General features: G+C 39.5%; 1 protein-coding gene and 1 pseudogene across 1 annotated transcript in view; both read right to left on the bottom strand.

Annotated features, from left to right (window-relative positions):
• PRELID2 (PRELI domain containing 2) overlaps positions 1–17,812 on the bottom strand; it is a 703,347-nt gene that overhangs the window by 339,502 nt on the left and 346,033 nt on the right. The window contains exon 9 of the transcript XR_009563301.1: positions 8,955–9,120. The gene's annotated coding sequence lies outside the window, so the exon portion shown is untranslated. The remainder of the gene's footprint in view (positions 1–8,954; positions 9,121–17,812) is intronic.
• On the bottom strand, positions 11,810–13,554 carry LOC115844230 (zinc finger protein 549 pseudogene; annotated as a pseudogene).

Below are 17,812 nucleotides of genomic sequence, written 5' to 3' on the forward strand. Positions count from 1 at the left end.
GTGTACTTACTTACAGGCAGGATTGAGCAGACAGCAATCCAGAAGCATTTGCAGCTACATTCTGCACCCCTTAAAAGGGGTACAGGGGGATTTAACGGGGCCAAACCTAAGAATAGAATCTGACTACCAAGTGAGAAGCACTTTCGCACTGATGGAAACCAGGGTTTTTTTCCTCCTGTCCCCTCCCAGGTGTCTCATGAACACTAACCATGTGTCAGCATAAGACATTCTTCCAGTGTTCAGTAAGTCAGACAGAGAAATATCATATGATATTGCTTATATGTGGAATTTTAAAAAATGGTACAAATAAACTTATCTTCAAAACAGAAATAGTCACAGATGTAGAAAAAAAATTTATGGTTGCCCAGGGGAAAAGGGGAAGTGGGGAGAGGGATAAATTGGGAGATTGGGATTGACATATACACACTGTTATATATAAAATAGATAACTAATAAGAACCTTCTGTATAGCACAGGGAACTCTACTCAGCACTCTGTAATGACCTATATGAGAAAAGAATCTAAAAAAGAGTGGATATGTGTATATGTATAACTGATTCACTTTGCTGTACAGCAGAAACTAACACAACATTGTAAATCAACTATACTCCAATAAAAATAAAATAAAAAATTTTAAAAGGCATTCTTCCAGTTTTCATACCAGATGAAGGCAAGCGTAAAAGTCAATAAGGAATTTATCTGGCTTGGGCACATTCCTTGTTTGTAGACTAAAGTTCAGTCACGTAGAAGAGAGAGAGAGTAGGACTTTGGGACCAAGATGGAGCTGACAAAATGGAGTCAGTGTGATTCAGCTATACAAACATGCCCTCTTCTTTCTAATTTCCTGACCAGTGCATATGTTCTTACCACTGCCTGGAACAATTCTACCTTCTGTGCATCCTCAGGGTCCAGCATAAGTCATCCCATCAAGGACAGTGTTCTTGACCTATCTGCCCCCTTGTATGTGTTCTCACAGCTCCTTTCCACCACATTCCTCACACTGTGTTGTTACCACTTGCTTGTTTATCTTCTAAGTCCCCTGATTTCAGGCACCATGTTTTTCTTACTCACCACTGTATCCTAAACACATAGTAAGTGCTCATTAAACATTTACTGGACTGATGTAGAAAAATAAAGGTTAAGTTACTCTCCCATAGTTCCCCAGAAACTCAAGTATCCTCCTGCCTAACAGGAATAGAAAGTATACCCTGTATTCAAATTTCTGGTCTTTAAATTTTCTAGAACATATTATCTTTTCCTTCATTTCTAAATAGTAAGAATGGTTCATTTGCATTTTTTACCTCATAGATGACTTAATGGAGGGGTTTTGTCCCCAGAGAATTGAAAGAGGATCCTCCAGTGAAAGCACAGTAATACTTTGCATAGTTAACAGAGATCTGCAATAAAAAATCTTATGATCTAAGCATCAAGACAAACAGCTATCATAACATTTAAAACACACACTATATTTACTTTCCAGTTTTTTCATTATAAAATCAATGGAGTGTTAATCATTTAAGCAGTAGCTTGCTCACTGGGAATTCCCAGACTCTTCTTTCAGAGGCATACATTTATAAGTTGCTCAATTTACCCAATATCTCAGAACAATTTCCATTAGAAAATATGAATATTTAATGAAAAGAAAACTGGTACAACCCACTTCTCTTAAGTATCTAACGAGTTACTGGAAGAAATGAAATATATGAGTGAGTTATCTCATTTCCTATTTCCATCATGTAACTGCCTTCTGCAGCTGCCTTTGAACGTTGTCCTATGTTTTGTTTCGGAGCTGTGTTTTTGTTGTGATGTGCCTTGTTGGTTGTGAGGTTTTGCTTATTTATTGGGCAATAAAGGGATATCGGTGATATACAGCGTGTTTCCCTAGACATGAACCACTGCAAAAAAAGCTGTGCTGTTTCTTCCCACCAGATATCACTGTAAATGAGACAATTAGGGGTTTGTGTGTGTGTGTGTGTGTGTGTGTGTGTGTGTGTGTGTGTGTGTGTGTAATGTAACAGCTTAATTTAAATATGGTCATATGCCTTGCATATTGCAGCTGGAAAAGTGCCCTCATACATTTTTATCTTACTGACTCTCAGTGGAGGTTATCATTATTCCCAGTTTATAAATGAATCCACAGAGGACTGGAGAGGTGACATGCTTGCCCAAGTGCCACAACCAAGATTCAACCTAAGACTTTAAATTTCGTCTTCTTCCTCTATTCCAAACCTCCCTGGTATCTGGTATACCTTTTAAAACATTTGCTTTCACAAAATATCTAATTTCAACTTGATTTTATTATTTGCCTCTTTCTTGTTCAACTCAAGAGTACTTGGCACATAGTGAGTATGCATTAAATGTTACCTATATTATTATTCTTTCTTTCAAAGTGAGATTACTGAATAGAAATGGCATTTTTTTTAAAGTTGGATTCTATTTCGCTGTATAGCTAATTGTTCTCCTTTTAAGGCATGTAAGTAGACTTCTTATTCCTTGGCTCCATGTTTACATCATCCGCCTCTCTATGATTCCATGTTCCTCTAAGGCATAGGGCAAATTCTTTGAGTCATGTCAATACCAGAGGTCTCAAATACTTGTCATAATTTAAAGCCCTAATTTTCTCTCTACAGATTCTATAATGGTGCCACTTAGTATGGAATCTTCTTTCTGGGCCAAAGGGAGGGTAAATTTCATGATCTCTCGTCTCAAGTAGGGTTGATATATTTTTTCTGTTTTCACTAGCTTCTAATTTCTAGTTCTAAATTAGAACCCTTCTAATTTCCTTCACTTTTAATTTTCAACTCCTCTCTTTCCATTAGAGTGCTTAAAACCCACTTTCACAACCCTGCGAGAATTTCCTTGAACCCCACCAAATCCTTGATAGTGTCCTCAGAAGTGGAAAAGAGAGGCCCTGAAACAAATATTTTCAATCTATAGAAAAGACCACTTGATTTTTTTTTCATTTTGTTTTTGTTCATGCAGATAAAATGAACCCTAATAATGGTACTCTAATCAGAGAATTTGATCTTCTGGCCCAGGTTAGATGCATGTAAACCCTACAGTCAGTTTGGTTTAATGAAAAAGGAACGTGTTTCTCTCAGTGGAAGGAAAAGGAGGAAATCACAGACAGAAGGGAGATAAAGAGATAGTGGTACATGGTATTAACAGACTGGAAAGCTTATGTTTAGTTTTGGAAACTTCATTTCTTCAATGAATGATAGAGAGCCTAATACCTGCAAAATACTACCTAGAAAAGTTTTCACCTTCTTAAATTGTACCACGTAGTGTTTGAGAAATTAAACTCTGTATTGGTTAGTTTGTTATAGCTAGTAACAACCAGCTATAACTAGCTAGTTTGTTATGGCTAGTATTAGTTCGTTACAGCTGGCTTGCTATAGTACTATTAGTTTGTTACAACTAAACCAGAGTGGTTAGTTTGTTATTACTGTAAGAACTCCAACACTTCATTGCCTATTCACAAGAAAAGTTTATTCCTAGCTCACTAAAACTGAAAATCAGTGTTCCTAATCTGTAGGAAGTTCTTCTACATGGAGAATCAGAGATCTGGACTCCTTCCCTCCTGAGCAATACTACTCACCATTTATGGGCTAGAAAATAGTCACACTGTCACACTTGCAGCAAGAGGGGCTGGGAAATGTCCAGGAAAAACAAACAAACAAAAAAGAAAAACAATTTTGGTGAATAGTTGGGAAATCTCTGCTACCAGCTTTGAATTGAATCCTGATTTGAATCCTGGCCCCATAACTGACTAACTTTGTGGTCAGGGACAAGTAACCTGAATGAGGAATATAATATCTCTCTATGCTTGGTTGTGAGGATAAGTGATGTAAAAATCCTAAAAAAACTTCCAACATTTCTTAAGTGCCAGATAACAACCCAGGTTTTTTCCACATTATTTTATATAATTTTCAGAATCCACCTATAAAGTAGCAACTATTATTATCATCTCTGTTTTACAGACTGAAGTAAAAATATAACCAACAACTGTTCATGTCCCCCTGTATCCACATTCTTACAATGTGATTTTCCAGTAACTCACATCAAAAGATGGAATCCCTACCCCATGAATCTGATCTGATCTTGTGACTTGTTTCTGCCAACAGAATATTGCAAAAGTGACACTACCAACTTGGAGCCTAGATTACTAGCTTTTTTGGACCCCCACAATCACCATGTGGACAAGTCCAGGCTTACGTGGTAGACGGTAAGAAAACATGTGCCAAAGATCTTTCTTGGGTGAAGCACATCTAGACTGATCCATCCTCCCAGCTGACTCACCAGCTCACAGACATATGAGCTAGCCAAAACGAAAATAGCCTAGCCTGGCCCAGACCAGAAAAACCACCCTGTCAAACCACAGACTCATGAGTTTAATAAATTCTATTTTAATCTACTTTGGTGTGGTTTGTTATACAGCATTATTTGTGTTAATAAGTAGCTGAGACAGAAGTTCCAAAATGTCTCATTACCAGATTTAGGTCACATATCCAGTAAGCAATAGAGCAGGAGTGAAACCATAATCTATGGAATCTAAAACTTCTGTCATCAGAAAGAACACAAATGGACTTCCCTGGTGGTGTAGTGGTTAAGAATCTGCCTGCCAATGCAGGGGACACAGGATCAATCCCTGGCCCAGGAAGATTCCACATGCCATAGAGCAGTTAAGCCTGTGTGCCACAACTATTGAGTCTGCTCTCTAGAGCCCACAAGCCACAAATACTGAGCCCATGTGCCAAAACGACTGAGGCCCACGTGCCTAGAGTCCATGCTCTGCAACTAGAGAAGCCACCGCAATGAGAAGCCAGAACATCACAACAAAGAGTAGACCCCACTTGCTGCACCGAGAGAAAGCCCGTGTGCAGCAATGAAGACCCAACACAGCCAAAAATTAATTAATTTTTAAAAAATGGACAAATAACAAATGTTGGCAAGGAGGTGGAAAAAAGAGAACCCTCCTACATGCACCCCAAAGTTCACAGCAGCATGGTTTACATTTGTTAAGATATGGAAGCAACCTAAGTGTCCATCAAAAGACGGGTGAACAAAGAAGGTGTGGTATAGCCAACATCATTCTCAATGGTGAAAAACTGAAATCATTTCCACTAAGATTAGGAAGAAGACAAGGTTGCCCACTCTCACTGTTATTATTCAACATAGTTTTGGAAGTTGTAACCACAGCAATCAGAGAAGAAAAAGAAATAATGGAATCCAAATCAGAAAGGAGGAAGTAAAATTGTCACTGTTTCCAGATGACAGCATAGTATACAGAGAGAATCCTAAAGATGCTACCAGAAAACTACTAGAGCTAATCAATGAATTTGGTAAAGTAGCAGGATACAAAATTAATGCACAGAAATCTTTTGCATTCCTACACATTAATGATGAAAAATCTGAAAGAGAAATCAAGGAAACACTCCCATTTACCATTGCAACAAAAAGAATAAAATACCGAGGAATAAACCTACCTAAGGAAACAAGAAACCTGTATCCAGAAAACTATAAGACACTGATGAAAGAAATTAAAGATGATACAAACAGATGGAGAGATATACCATGTTCTTGGACTGGAAGAATCAACATTGTGAAAATGACTATATTACCCAAAGCAATCTACAGATTCAATGCAATTCCTATCAAATTACCAATGGCATTTTTCACAGAACTAGAAGGAAAATTTCGCAATTTGTATAGAAACACAAAACACCCCAAAAGCCAAAGCAATCTTGAGAAAGAAAAATGGAGCAGGAGGAATCAGGCTCCTGGACTTCAGACTATACTATAAAGCTACAGTAATCAAGACAGTATGGTAGTGGCAAAAAAACCAGAAATATACATCAATGGAACAGGATAGAAAGCCCAGAGATAAACCCATGCACCTATGGTCACCTTATTTTTAATAAACGAGTCGAGAATATACAATGGAGAAAGGCCTCTTCAATAAGTGGTGCTAGGAAAACTGAACAGGTACATGTAAAAGTATGAGATTAGAACACTTCCTAATACCATACACAAAAATAAACTGAAAATGGATTAAAGACCTAAATGTAAGGCCAGACACTCTCAAACTCTTAGAGGGAAACATGGGCAGAACACTCTATGACATACATCACAGTAAGATCCTTTTTGACCCAACTCCTAGAGAAATGGAAATAAAAACAAACAAATGAGACCTGATGAAACTGAAAAGCTTTTTACAGCAAAGGAAACCATAAACAAGATGAAAAGACAACCCTCAGAATGGAAGAAAATACTTGCAAGTGAAGCAACTGACAAAGGATTAATCTCCAAAAGTTACAAGAAGCTCATGCAGCTCAATATCAAAAAAACAAACAACCCAATCCAAAAATGGGCAGAAGACCTAAACAGACATTTCTCCAAAGATATACTGATTGCCAACAAACACATAAAAGAATGCTCAAAGTCACTAATCATTAGAGAAATGCAAATCAAAAGTACAATGAGGTATCACCTCACACCAGTTAGAATGGCCATCACCAAAAAATCTACAAACAATAAATGCTGGAGAGGGTGTGGAGATAACGGAACCCTCTTGCACTGCTGGTGGAAATGTAAATTGATAGAGCCACTATGGAGAACAGTATGGACGTTCCTTACAAAACTAAAAACAGAACTGCCATATGACCCAGCAATCCCAATACTGGGCATACACCCTGAGAAAACCATAATTTAAAAATAGTCATGTACCACAATGTTCATTGCAGCTCTATTTACAATAGCCAGGACATGGAATCAACCTAAGTGTCCATCGACAGATGAATGGATAAAGAAGATGTGGCACATATATACAATGGAATATTACTCAGCCATTAAAAGAAATGAAATTGAGTTATTTGTAGTGAGGTGGATGGACTTAGAGTCTGTCATACAGACTGAAGTAAGTCAGAAAGAGAAAAACAAATACCGTATGCTAGCACATATATATGGAATCTAAAAAAGAAAAACAGAAAATGGTTCTGAACAACCTAGGGGCAGGACAAGAATAAAGACACAGACGTAGAGAATGGACTTCAGGACACAGGGAGGGGGAAAGGTAAGCTGGGACGAAGTGAGAGGCTGTCATGGACTTATATATACTACCAAATGTAAAATAGATAGCTAGTGGGAAGCAGCCACATAGCACAGGGAGATCAGCTCAGTGCTTTGTCACCACTTAGAGGGGTGGGATAGGGAGGGTGGGAGGGAGACTCAAGAGGGAGGAGATGTGGGGATATATGTATAGCTGATTCACTTTGTTATAAAGCAGAAACTAACACACCATTGTAAATCAATTATACTTCAATAAAGATGTTAAAAAAAAGACGGTGTGGTATATATACACAATGGAATACTACTCAGCCATAAAAGATAATGAAAAAATGCCAGCTGCAGCAACATGTATGGACTTGGAGGGCATTATGCTAAGTGAAATAAATGGGACAGAGAAAGACAAATACAGTATGATAGCACATGTGGAATGTAAAAACTACAACAAACTAGTGAATATAAAAACAATAACAAAAAAAAGCAGACTCACAGACATAGAGAGCAATCTAGTGGTTACCAGTGTGGAGAGGGAAGGGGGAGGAGCCATAACAGGTAGGGGATTAAGAGGTGCAAACTATTATGTGTGAAATAAGCCTCAAGGATACATGGTACAACAGAGGGAATAAGGCCAATATTTTATAATAACTATAAATGGAGTATAACCTTTAAAAAATTTGAATCACTATATTGCTCACCTGTAACTTACATAATATTTTACATGAACTATAATTTAAAAAAGTAAATGCATTTATCCAGAATAAATAAATAAAGAAAACCTATGTCTTCATCTACAATATGCTAAGATAATTATCTCATCAAATTGTCTGATGTGCTCAACTAATAAAAGCCATTAATACTCTGCTCTGTATTAAACTCTAAAATCCAAGGCATACTAGTGTTTGCCTTGTCGATGTTAGGTGCTCACAACTCTTTCTCCAATACTAGCACTCTGCCTCACATGTAATGTCTTCAGTAAATACTCTTTGAATGAATTACTAAAAGTTTGCTACTCAGATAAATCAGCAATAAGCCCACCCTCAAGGAGCTGAGTCTAAAAGAGAAGATTAAACGCAGACATAAATAATGGCAATATAAGATGAAAAGGGTTATGTGTGACAGGCAGAGAGTCAATAGAGCATTCTAGGAATTCAGAGGTGGAGAAATTTCTTGCTGCAAGGGAGGTAGTAAACTATTTCACTGAGATGATGATGTTTGCTTTTATCTTCAGTGAATGGATTTTAAACATACAAAGATTATCAGCATGCATTTCAGCCACAGGGACATCAAGAACAACCCATGGTAGTAAGAAACAATAACATGAACACAAGGAAACAGTGAATGGTTTCTACTGGGTGAAAAATAAATTAAGTCTACTTCATGAGTCAAAGACTTCATGCAATCAAATCTCTTCACCCTGACTCAAAGACTCTGATGATTGGCTGCATCTGGTTCTAACTCCTATCACTTAATTCACCTCTTTTCATTCATTCAGTGATTTTTACTTTTATCCATTTATTCATTCTTTTTTTTTTTTAAAAAAAGGCATTATTTATCTAAGAACACAGCTAGGCACCATTTCCAAAGATTAGAAAGGAAAATGAACTTCACCCACGTCTTTCAGAACAGAGTAGAAGACTTTGAAAGGCAACGACCACTTGTACTCTTCTCTTTCACTTCTCAAAGCACCTGTCACAAAATGATGCTCAAATGCAAGCTGAACACACAAATACACAAAAATAATAGCTGGTTTTAAATTAATTTAAAAGTTGATTAAGAGAAAAATGGCCCTTTTTTCCAACAAGGTGCTCACTTAATGTTCACTACTGGTTACATCTACAAAGCTCAATTTTATTTATTAAATAGTTCTACGTATTAATGGGAATCACTTACTGTCCTGTGGCATCAGACTTGGCAAGTTGTCTAAGATATGATCCTTGCCTTGAAGGTGCAGAGAGACGTAAAAGCCAGGGACTAGTCCAGGCCCTGAGGATCCATTGGTGAATGAGACAGAGAAAGTCCTTATTCTCAGAGAGTTTCCAGACTAGAAAGGGGATACCTACAACAAAGAAAAATACTATTACAAAACTTTAAGATAATTCCAAAAAGTGATATATGCTACAAGATAATAAAGCAATGTAATATAACAGAAAGCTATTGCATCTAACTTCTTTAAACAGGGGCTCAGGAAAGACTTTCTGAAGAACTGCCATTTAAGCTGACAATCTGAGGACAGGGTGTTCTAGGCAGTGTGAGAGGCAATTCAAAGGCCTTATGTTTACCTCACACCAGTCAGAATGGCCATCATTAAAAAGTCTGCAAATAACAAATACTGGAGAGAATATGAAGAAAAGGGAACCCTCCTACACTGTTGGAGGAAATGTAAATTGGTACAACCACTACGGACAACAGTATGGAGGTTTCTTCAAAAATTAATAATAGAGTTATCACATGATTCAGTAATCCCACTCCTGGGCATATATCTGGAGAAAACTCTAATTCAAAAAGATACATGTAACCCAATGTTCATAGCAGCACTTTTCACAATAGCCAAGACATGGAAGCAACCCAAGTGTTCATTGACAGATCAATGGATAAATAAGATGTGGTATATGTATGCAATGAAATACTACTAAGCCATAAAAAAATAATGAAATAATGTCATCTGCAGCAACATGGATGGATCTAGAGATTATCACACTAAGTGAAGTAAGTCAGGAGGAGAAAGACAAATATCATATGATATCACTTATATGTGGAATCTAAAATATGACACAAATGAACATATCTATGTTCATATCTAAACAGAAACAGACTCAAAGACTTAGAAAATAAACTTATGGTTACCAAAGGGTGGGGAGCGTGGAGGGATAAATTAGGAGTTGGGATTAAGAGATACAAAAGCAACAAGGTCCTACTGTATAACACAAGGAATTATATTCAATATCTTATAATAAACTATAATGGAAAAGAATCTGAAAAACAATAGATATATAAAAATCAATTTGCTGTACACCAGAAACTGACAGAACATTGTAAATCAAGTAAAATTCAATAAAAACAAAACAAAACATAGGCTTAAAGTCTAGAATAAACTAGCTTATACATCACATATATCACTATTTAAAGTGAGGTAAGTAACTTAAGACGACTTAGAGATACTGCCACACTAAACAGTCAGTGTTTAAAGTTCAAAGCTAGGCAAAAAAAACAAAAAACAAAAAAGCTAGGCACAGACTCCACTGAGACAATCTCACTCACAGCACTTTCAGAGTGAGGACGCATGTATATGCTGTGAGTTTTCCTGATCTGTTAACCACAAATTATCCCTGGCTGTCAACCATGAATTGGAGGCCACCCCTAACTGCCTTGGCTTCCTCTCTCGCTAGCTGTCATGCTGTCAAGTTCTTGGCACCCTTGGATGCCTGTGCTAAAATGCAATTTTTGGGTTTTTTGTTTGTTTGTTTAAAAATTTTGTTGGAGTATAATTGCTTTAAAATGGTGTGTTAGTTTCTGCTATAACAAAGTGAATCAACCATACATATATCCCCATGCCTCCTCCTTCTTGCATCTCCCTCCCACCCTCCCTATCCCACCCCTCTAGGTGGTCACAAAGCACAGAGCTGATCTCCCTGTGCTATGCAGCTGCTTCCAACTAGCTATCTATTTTACGTTTGGTAGTGTATATATGTCCATGCCACTCTCTCACTTCGTCCCAGCTTACCCTTCCCCCTCCCCATATGCTCAAGTCCATTCTCTAGTAGGTCTGTATCTTTATTCCTGTCTTGCCCCTAGGTTCTTCATGACCTTTTTTTTTTTTTTTAAGATTCCATATATATGTGTTAGCATATGATATTTGTTTTTCTCTTTCTGACTTACTTCACTCTGTATGACAGACTCTAGGTCCATCCACCTCACTATGAATAACTCAATTTCATTTCTTTTAATGGCTGAGTAATATTCCATTGTATATATGGGTCACATCATCTTTATCCATTCATCTGTCGATGGACACATACATTGATTCCATGTCCTGGCTATTGTAAATAGAGCTGCAATGAACATTCTGGTAAATGACTCTATTTGAATTACGGTTTTCTCAGGGTGTATGCCCAGTAATGTGATTGCTGGGTTCTATGGTAGTTCTATTTTTAGTTTTGTAAGGAACCTCCATACTGTTCTCCATAGTGACTGTATCAATTTACATTCCCACTAACAGTGCAAGAGGGTTCCCTTTTCTCCAAACCTCGCCAGCATTTATTGTTTGTAGATTACTTGACGATGGCCATTCTGACTGGTGTGAGGTCATACCTCATTGCAGTTTTGATTTGCATTTCTCTAATGATTAGTGATGTTGAGCATTCTTTCATGTGTTTGTTGGCAATCTGTATATCTTATTTGGAGAAATGTCTATTTAGGTCTTCTGCCCATTTTTGGTTTTTTTTTTTTTAAGATGACAAAATTATATGAACAGAAATTTCAAAAAGGAAATATGGCTGTCTGATTCACTTTGCTGTACACCTGAAACACAACATTGTAAATTAACTATACTCCAAAAAAATTAAAAAAAAATAAATATGGTTGGAAATTAACACATGGAAAACCACTCACATTGTGTCAATAGGGAAATGTTAGTTAAAATCACTAGATACACCTATGACATCACTGAAATTAGAAAGCCTGAACATACCAAGTGTTGGTAAAAATGTAAAAAACAGGAACTCATGTTCTGCTGCTTCTCGTGAGACTATAAAAATATACTACCATTTTAGAAAAGTTTGACAGGCCACATATAAGGTATACATTCACCTACTCTACTACATAGGAATTGTGCTGCTAAATATTAACTCAAGTGAAGGAAAGCATAAGTCCAGAAGGCATTGCCCTAGTGTGAACTTTGTTTTTTATGAGTTTGGAGCTGCCTACAAAGAAGTACATTCATAAGGCTTTTCTCTAGTGTGGATTCTCTGATGGACAACAAGACTTCTTCTGTAGACAAAGACTTCCCCACATTCACTGCACATATAAGGCCTTTCTCTAGTGTGGATTCTCTGATGGACAACAAGACTTGTTTTGTAAGTGAAGGGCTTCCCACATTCACTGCATTTAAAAGGCTTTACTCCAGTGTGGACTTTTTGGTGCTGAACAAGTGTATACTTGCGCATGAAGGCTTTCTCACGTTCATTACACTTATAGGGTCTTTCTCCAGTATGGATTCTCTGGTGCTCAGCAAGTTTAGCTTTGCCGTTGAGAGCTTTCCCACATTCGCTGCACTCATAACGCCTTCGTGCAGTGTGAACATTCTCATGTCTATTGAGGGCAAAACTGCTTGTAAAGAATTTCCCACATTTGTTACACCCATAAGCCTTCTCTAAAGTGTAAATTCTCTTATGCACAATAAGACTTCCTTTGTAGACATAGGCTTTCCCACATTCACTGCACATGTAAGGCCTTTCTCTAGTGTGGATTCGCTGGTGATAAAGAAGCCTTTTTTTGAAGACAAAGGACTTTCCACATTTGCTACACCCATAAGGCCTTTCTCCACTGTGGACCCTCTGGTGCACAAGAAGGTTATTTTTGTTCAGGAAGCACTTTCCACATTCACCACACTTATGAGGATTTTCTCCAGTGTGGATTTTTTGGTGCTGAACAAGTGAATCCTTGTGAAGGAAGGCTTTCCCACATTCATTACACTCATATGGTCTTTTTCCAGTGTGGATTCTCTGGTGCTCAAAAAGTTTATATTTGTGGGCAAAGACTTTCTCACAATTACAGCACTCATAAGGCCTTTCTCCTGTGTGAACTTTCCGATGATGAATAAGACTGGAGCTGTGTCTAAAGAACTTCCCACAGTCACTGCACTCATAAGGTTTTTCTCCAGTGTGAACTCTCAGGTGCTCTGTGAATTTAAACTTTTTACTGAAGGCTTTGCCACATTCACTGCACTTGTGATGTTCTTGCCCAGGGTGAGAGACCTCCCTTCTCTGCCTGCTTCTACGTGGATGCTCTCCATCGTGGGAGGGCTGGTGCTGGGGAAAGCCTAAGCTGCCTAGGAAAGCCTTCTCAACCTCTCTGCACGTTAACATATTGTCAGCCAAGTATAAAACATCTTTCTCCACCAGGACGCTCGTATCAGAAGACAGAGGCTTCAGGATAGATGGCTCCAGCTTTGGATTCCTGTCTTCTGTCACTTGTTCTACAGAAACACATTGTTCAGAAACGGCCTCCTCAGCTTCTACTCCATGCTAACAACCCAGGGAGTCTATAAGTGACAGGTTCTCCAGCATCATGTCACAGTACAGGAGTCTCTGAGCATCGTTAAGGAGACCCCACTCCTCCTGGGAAAAGGACACAGCCACATCCTCAAAGATCACATGGCCCTGTCCAGGGACTGTAAATGCTGCTGCTACCATGGGAACCTGAAACAATAACGGAATCCAAATGGATGAAGACTCCTTCTTTCCTGGAAAGGACTCAGCCAATGAAAAGCCATGGACTCTGGGCTGGGTCCTGCACCGCGTTGGTTGACATAGGACACTGCGGTCGCGGTGGTGCCAGGAGACGTGCAGGATAATGGTGGAGACCTAGGCCAAAAATCCTGGAAGCGGATTCCGCAACCTGCTCACTCCTGGGCAGTGTGGACGGCGCCCCTCGGTCTCTTTCCAGTTTCTCTAAGCTCGGCTCCACCAAGTGATCCTGAGCCTCGGGTCCTGCAGACGGCAGCAAAAGCAGCCAAACGACCTCCTTCAGGTAGGATCCGGAAGTCCCGCCCACTCCTAATTCTTCTGCCCCTTTTTGGATTGGGTTGTGTGTTTTTTTGATATTGAGCTGCATGAGCTGCTTGTAAATTTTGGAGATTAATCCTTTGTCTGTTGCTTCAATTCCAAATATCTTCTCCCATTCTGAGGGTTGCCTTTTTGTCTTTTTTATGGTTTCCTTTGCTGTGCAAAAGCTTTTAAGTTACATGAGGTCCCATTTGTTTATTTTTGTTTTTATTTCCATTTCTCTAGGAGGTGGGTCAAAAAGGATCCTGCTGTGATCTATGTCCTAGAGTGTTCTGCCTATGTTTTCCTCTAAGAGTTTGATAGTGTCTGGCCTTGAATTTAGTACTTTAATCCATTTTGAGTTTATTTTTGTGTATGGTGTTAGGGAGTGTTCTAATTTCATTGTTTTACATGTAGCTGTCCAATTTTCCCAGCACCACTTATTGAAGAGGCTGTCATTTCGCCATTGTATATTCTTGCCTCCTTTATCAAAAATAAGGTGACCATAGGTGCGTGGGTTTACCTCTGGGCTTTCTATCCTGTTCCATTGGTCTATATTTCTGTTTTTGTGCCAGTACCATACTGTCTTGATTACTGCAGCTTTGTAGCATAGTCTGAAATCCAGGAGCCTGATTCTCTGAGCTCCGTTTTTCTTCCTTAAGATTGCTTTGTCTATTCGGGGTCTTTTGTGTTTCTATACAAATTATGAAATATTTTGTTCTAGTTCTGTGAAAAATGCCATTGGTAGTTTGATAGGGATTGCATTGAATCTGTAGATTGCGTTGGGTAGTATAGTCATTTCACTATATTGATTCTTCCAATCCAAGAACATGGTATATCTCTCCATCTATTTGTATAATCTTTCATTTCTTTCATCACTGTCTTATACTTTTCTGCATCCAGGACTCTTGTTTCCTTAGGTGGGTTTATTCCTAGGTATTTTATTCTTTTTGTTGCAGGGGTAAATGGGCGTGTTTCCTTGATTTCTCTTTCAGATTTTTCATCATTAGTGTATAGGAATGCAAGACATTTCTGTGCATTAATTTTGTATCCTGCTACTTTACCAAATTCATTGATTAGCTCTAGTAGTTTTCTGGTAGCATCTTTAGGATTCTCTACGTATAGTATCACATCATCTGCAAACAGTGACAGCTTTACTTTTGTTTTCCAATTTGGATTGCTTTTATTTTTTTTTTCTTCTCTGATTTCTGTGTCTATAACTTCCAAAACTATGTTGAATAATAGTGGTGAGAATGGAAAACCTTGTCTTGTTCCTGATCGTAGAGGAAACGGTTTCAGATTTTCACCATTGAGGATGATGCTAACAGTGGGTTTGTCACATACACCCTTTATTATGTTGAGGTAAGTTCCCTCTATGCCTACTTTCAGGTATACTGCCTATTTCTTTTTCATTTGTTTGGTCTGATGGGTTTTTACCTTCCTCCTTCATCTGTTGTGTGTTTCTCTGTCTTCTCATTTTGCTTAACTTACTGTGTTTGGAGTCTCCTTTTAGCAGGCTGCAGCTTCCCAGTTCCCGTTGTTTTTGGTGTCTGCCTCCAGTGGGTAAGGTTGGTTGACTGGGTTGTGTAAGCTTCCTGGTGGAGGGGACTGTTGCCTGTGTTCTGGTGGATGAGGCTGGATCTTGTCTTTCTGGTGGCCAGAACCTCAGCCAGCGGTGTGTTTTGGGGTGTCTGTGACCTTATTATGATTTTAGGCAGCCTCTCTGCTAATGGGTGGGGTTGTGTTCCTGTGTTGGTAATTGTTTGCCATCGGGTGTCCAGCACTACAGCTTGCTGGTCGTTGAGTGGAGCTGGGTCTTAGCATTGAGATGCAGGTCTTTGGGAGAGCTTTTGCCACTTGTTATTATGTGGAGCCAGGAGGTCTCTGGTGGACCAGTGTACTGAACTTGACTCTCCCATCTCAGAGGCACAGGCCTGACACCCAGCTGAAGCACTGAGACCCTGTCAGCCATGTGGCTCAGAAAAAAAGGCAGAAAAGAAAGAAAGAAAGAAAGAAAGAAAGAAAGAAAGAAAGAAAGAAAGAAAGAAAGAAAGAAAGAAAGAAAGAAAGAGAAGGAAGGAAGGAAGGAAGGATGGAAGGAAGGAAGGAAGGAAGAAAGAAAGAAAGAAGGAAAGAAAGAAAATAATAAAATCAAAGAAAGTGATTAAAATTAAAAATGTTATTAAAAATAAAAAATAATTAAAAAGTAATAAAGAAAAAAAGGTCAGAGAGAACCCTAGGACAAATGGTAAAGCAAAGCTATACAGAGAAAGTCACACAAAGAAGCATACACATACACACCCACAAAAAGGAAAAAAAATATATATATATAAAAGGAAGAGAACAACCAAATCAATAAACCAATCTACCAATTATAATAAACTCTGAACACTAAATTAAGATAAACATAAAACCAGAAACAAATTAGATGCAGAAAGCAAACCCCAAGTCTACAGTTGCTCCCAGAGTCCACTGCCTCAAATTTGGGATGATTGGTTGTGTATTCATGTATTCCACAGATGCAGGTACATCAAGTTGATTGCGGAGATTTAATCTGCTGCTCCTGAGGCTGCTGGAAGAGATTTCCCTTTCTCTTCTTTTTGCGCACAGTTCCTGGGTTTCAGCTGTGGATTTAGGCCTGCCTCTGCGTGTAGGTCACCCTCTGGCGTCTGTTCTTCACTCAGACAGTACAGGGTTACAGAAGCAGCTGATTAGGGAGCTCTGGCTCACTCAGGCCAGGGGGAGGGAGGAGTACAGAATGTGCGGCCAGCCTGCAGAGGCAGAGGCTGACATGACGTTGCAACAGCCTGAGGTGCGCCGTGTGTTCTCCTGAGGAAATTGCCCCTGGATGACGGGACCCTGGCAGTGGCGGGCTGCACAGGTTCTTGGGAGGGGAGGTGTGGATAGTGACCTGTGCTTGCACACAGGCTTCTTGGTGGCTACAGCAGCAGCCTTAGTGTCTCATGCCCGTTTCTGGGGTCCACGCTGTTAGCCGCAGCTCGCGCCCGTCTCTGGAGGTGTTTTAGGCAGTGCTCTGAATCCCCTCTCCTTGCGCTTCCCGAAACAATAGTTTCTTGCCCCTTAGGCAGTTCCAGACTTTTTCTCAGACTCCCTCCAAGCTAGCTGTGGTGCACTAGCCCCCTGCAGGCTGTGTTCATGCAGGCAACCCCAGTCCTCTCCCTGGGATCTGACCTCTGAAGCCAGAGTCTCAGCTCCCATCCCCCACCTGCCCTGGCGGATGAGCAGACAAACCTCTCTGGCTGGTGAGTGTTGGTCGGCACTGATTCTCTGTGCAGGAATCTCTCCGCTTTGCCCTCCGCACCCCTGTTGCTGCGCTCTCCTCCGTGGCTCCGATGCTTCCCCCACACCACCCCCGTCTCCACCAGTGAAGGGGCTTCCTAGTGTGTGGAAACGTTTCCTCCTTCACAGCTCCCTCCCAGAGATGCAGGTACCATCCTTAATCTTTTGTCTCTGTTTTTTCTTTTTTCTTTTGCCCTACCCACATATGTGGGGAGTTTCTTGCCTTTTGGGAAGTCTGAGGTCCTCTGCCAGTGTTCAGTAGGTGTTCTGTAGGAGTTGTTCCACATTTAGATATATTTCTGATGTATTTGTGTGGAGGAAGGCAATCTCCACGTCTTACTCCTCCGCCATCTTGAAGGTCTCCACTAAAATGCAATGTTAACCACAGCAATCCACTCGCCTGTTCCACCCACCAAGCCTATCTCTGACTAGAGACTTCTCGGTGGCTCAGAGCCATCAGCCAGCATGGTTTTATCTATGAACGTGAGGTGTGTATGCTCATCCTCCTGCCAAACCATGCTGTCTGTCATTATCACCCCAGGAAACAATTTGCTGATCAAAGCAAATGAAAAACAACAACAACAACAACTTCATTTAGGAGTTCTGTATTAAATGCCTACTGAGATCTTAATTAAAATTTTTATGTTATCTATGAAATATTATCTGTATAAATCTATCTCTGCCTGT

Source organism: Globicephala melas, chromosome 3, assembly GCF_963455315.2.
Source record: "Globicephala melas chromosome 3, mGloMel1.2, whole genome shotgun sequence".
NCBI classification, from domain to species: Eukaryota; Metazoa; Chordata; class Mammalia; order Artiodactyla; family Delphinidae; genus Globicephala; species Globicephala melas.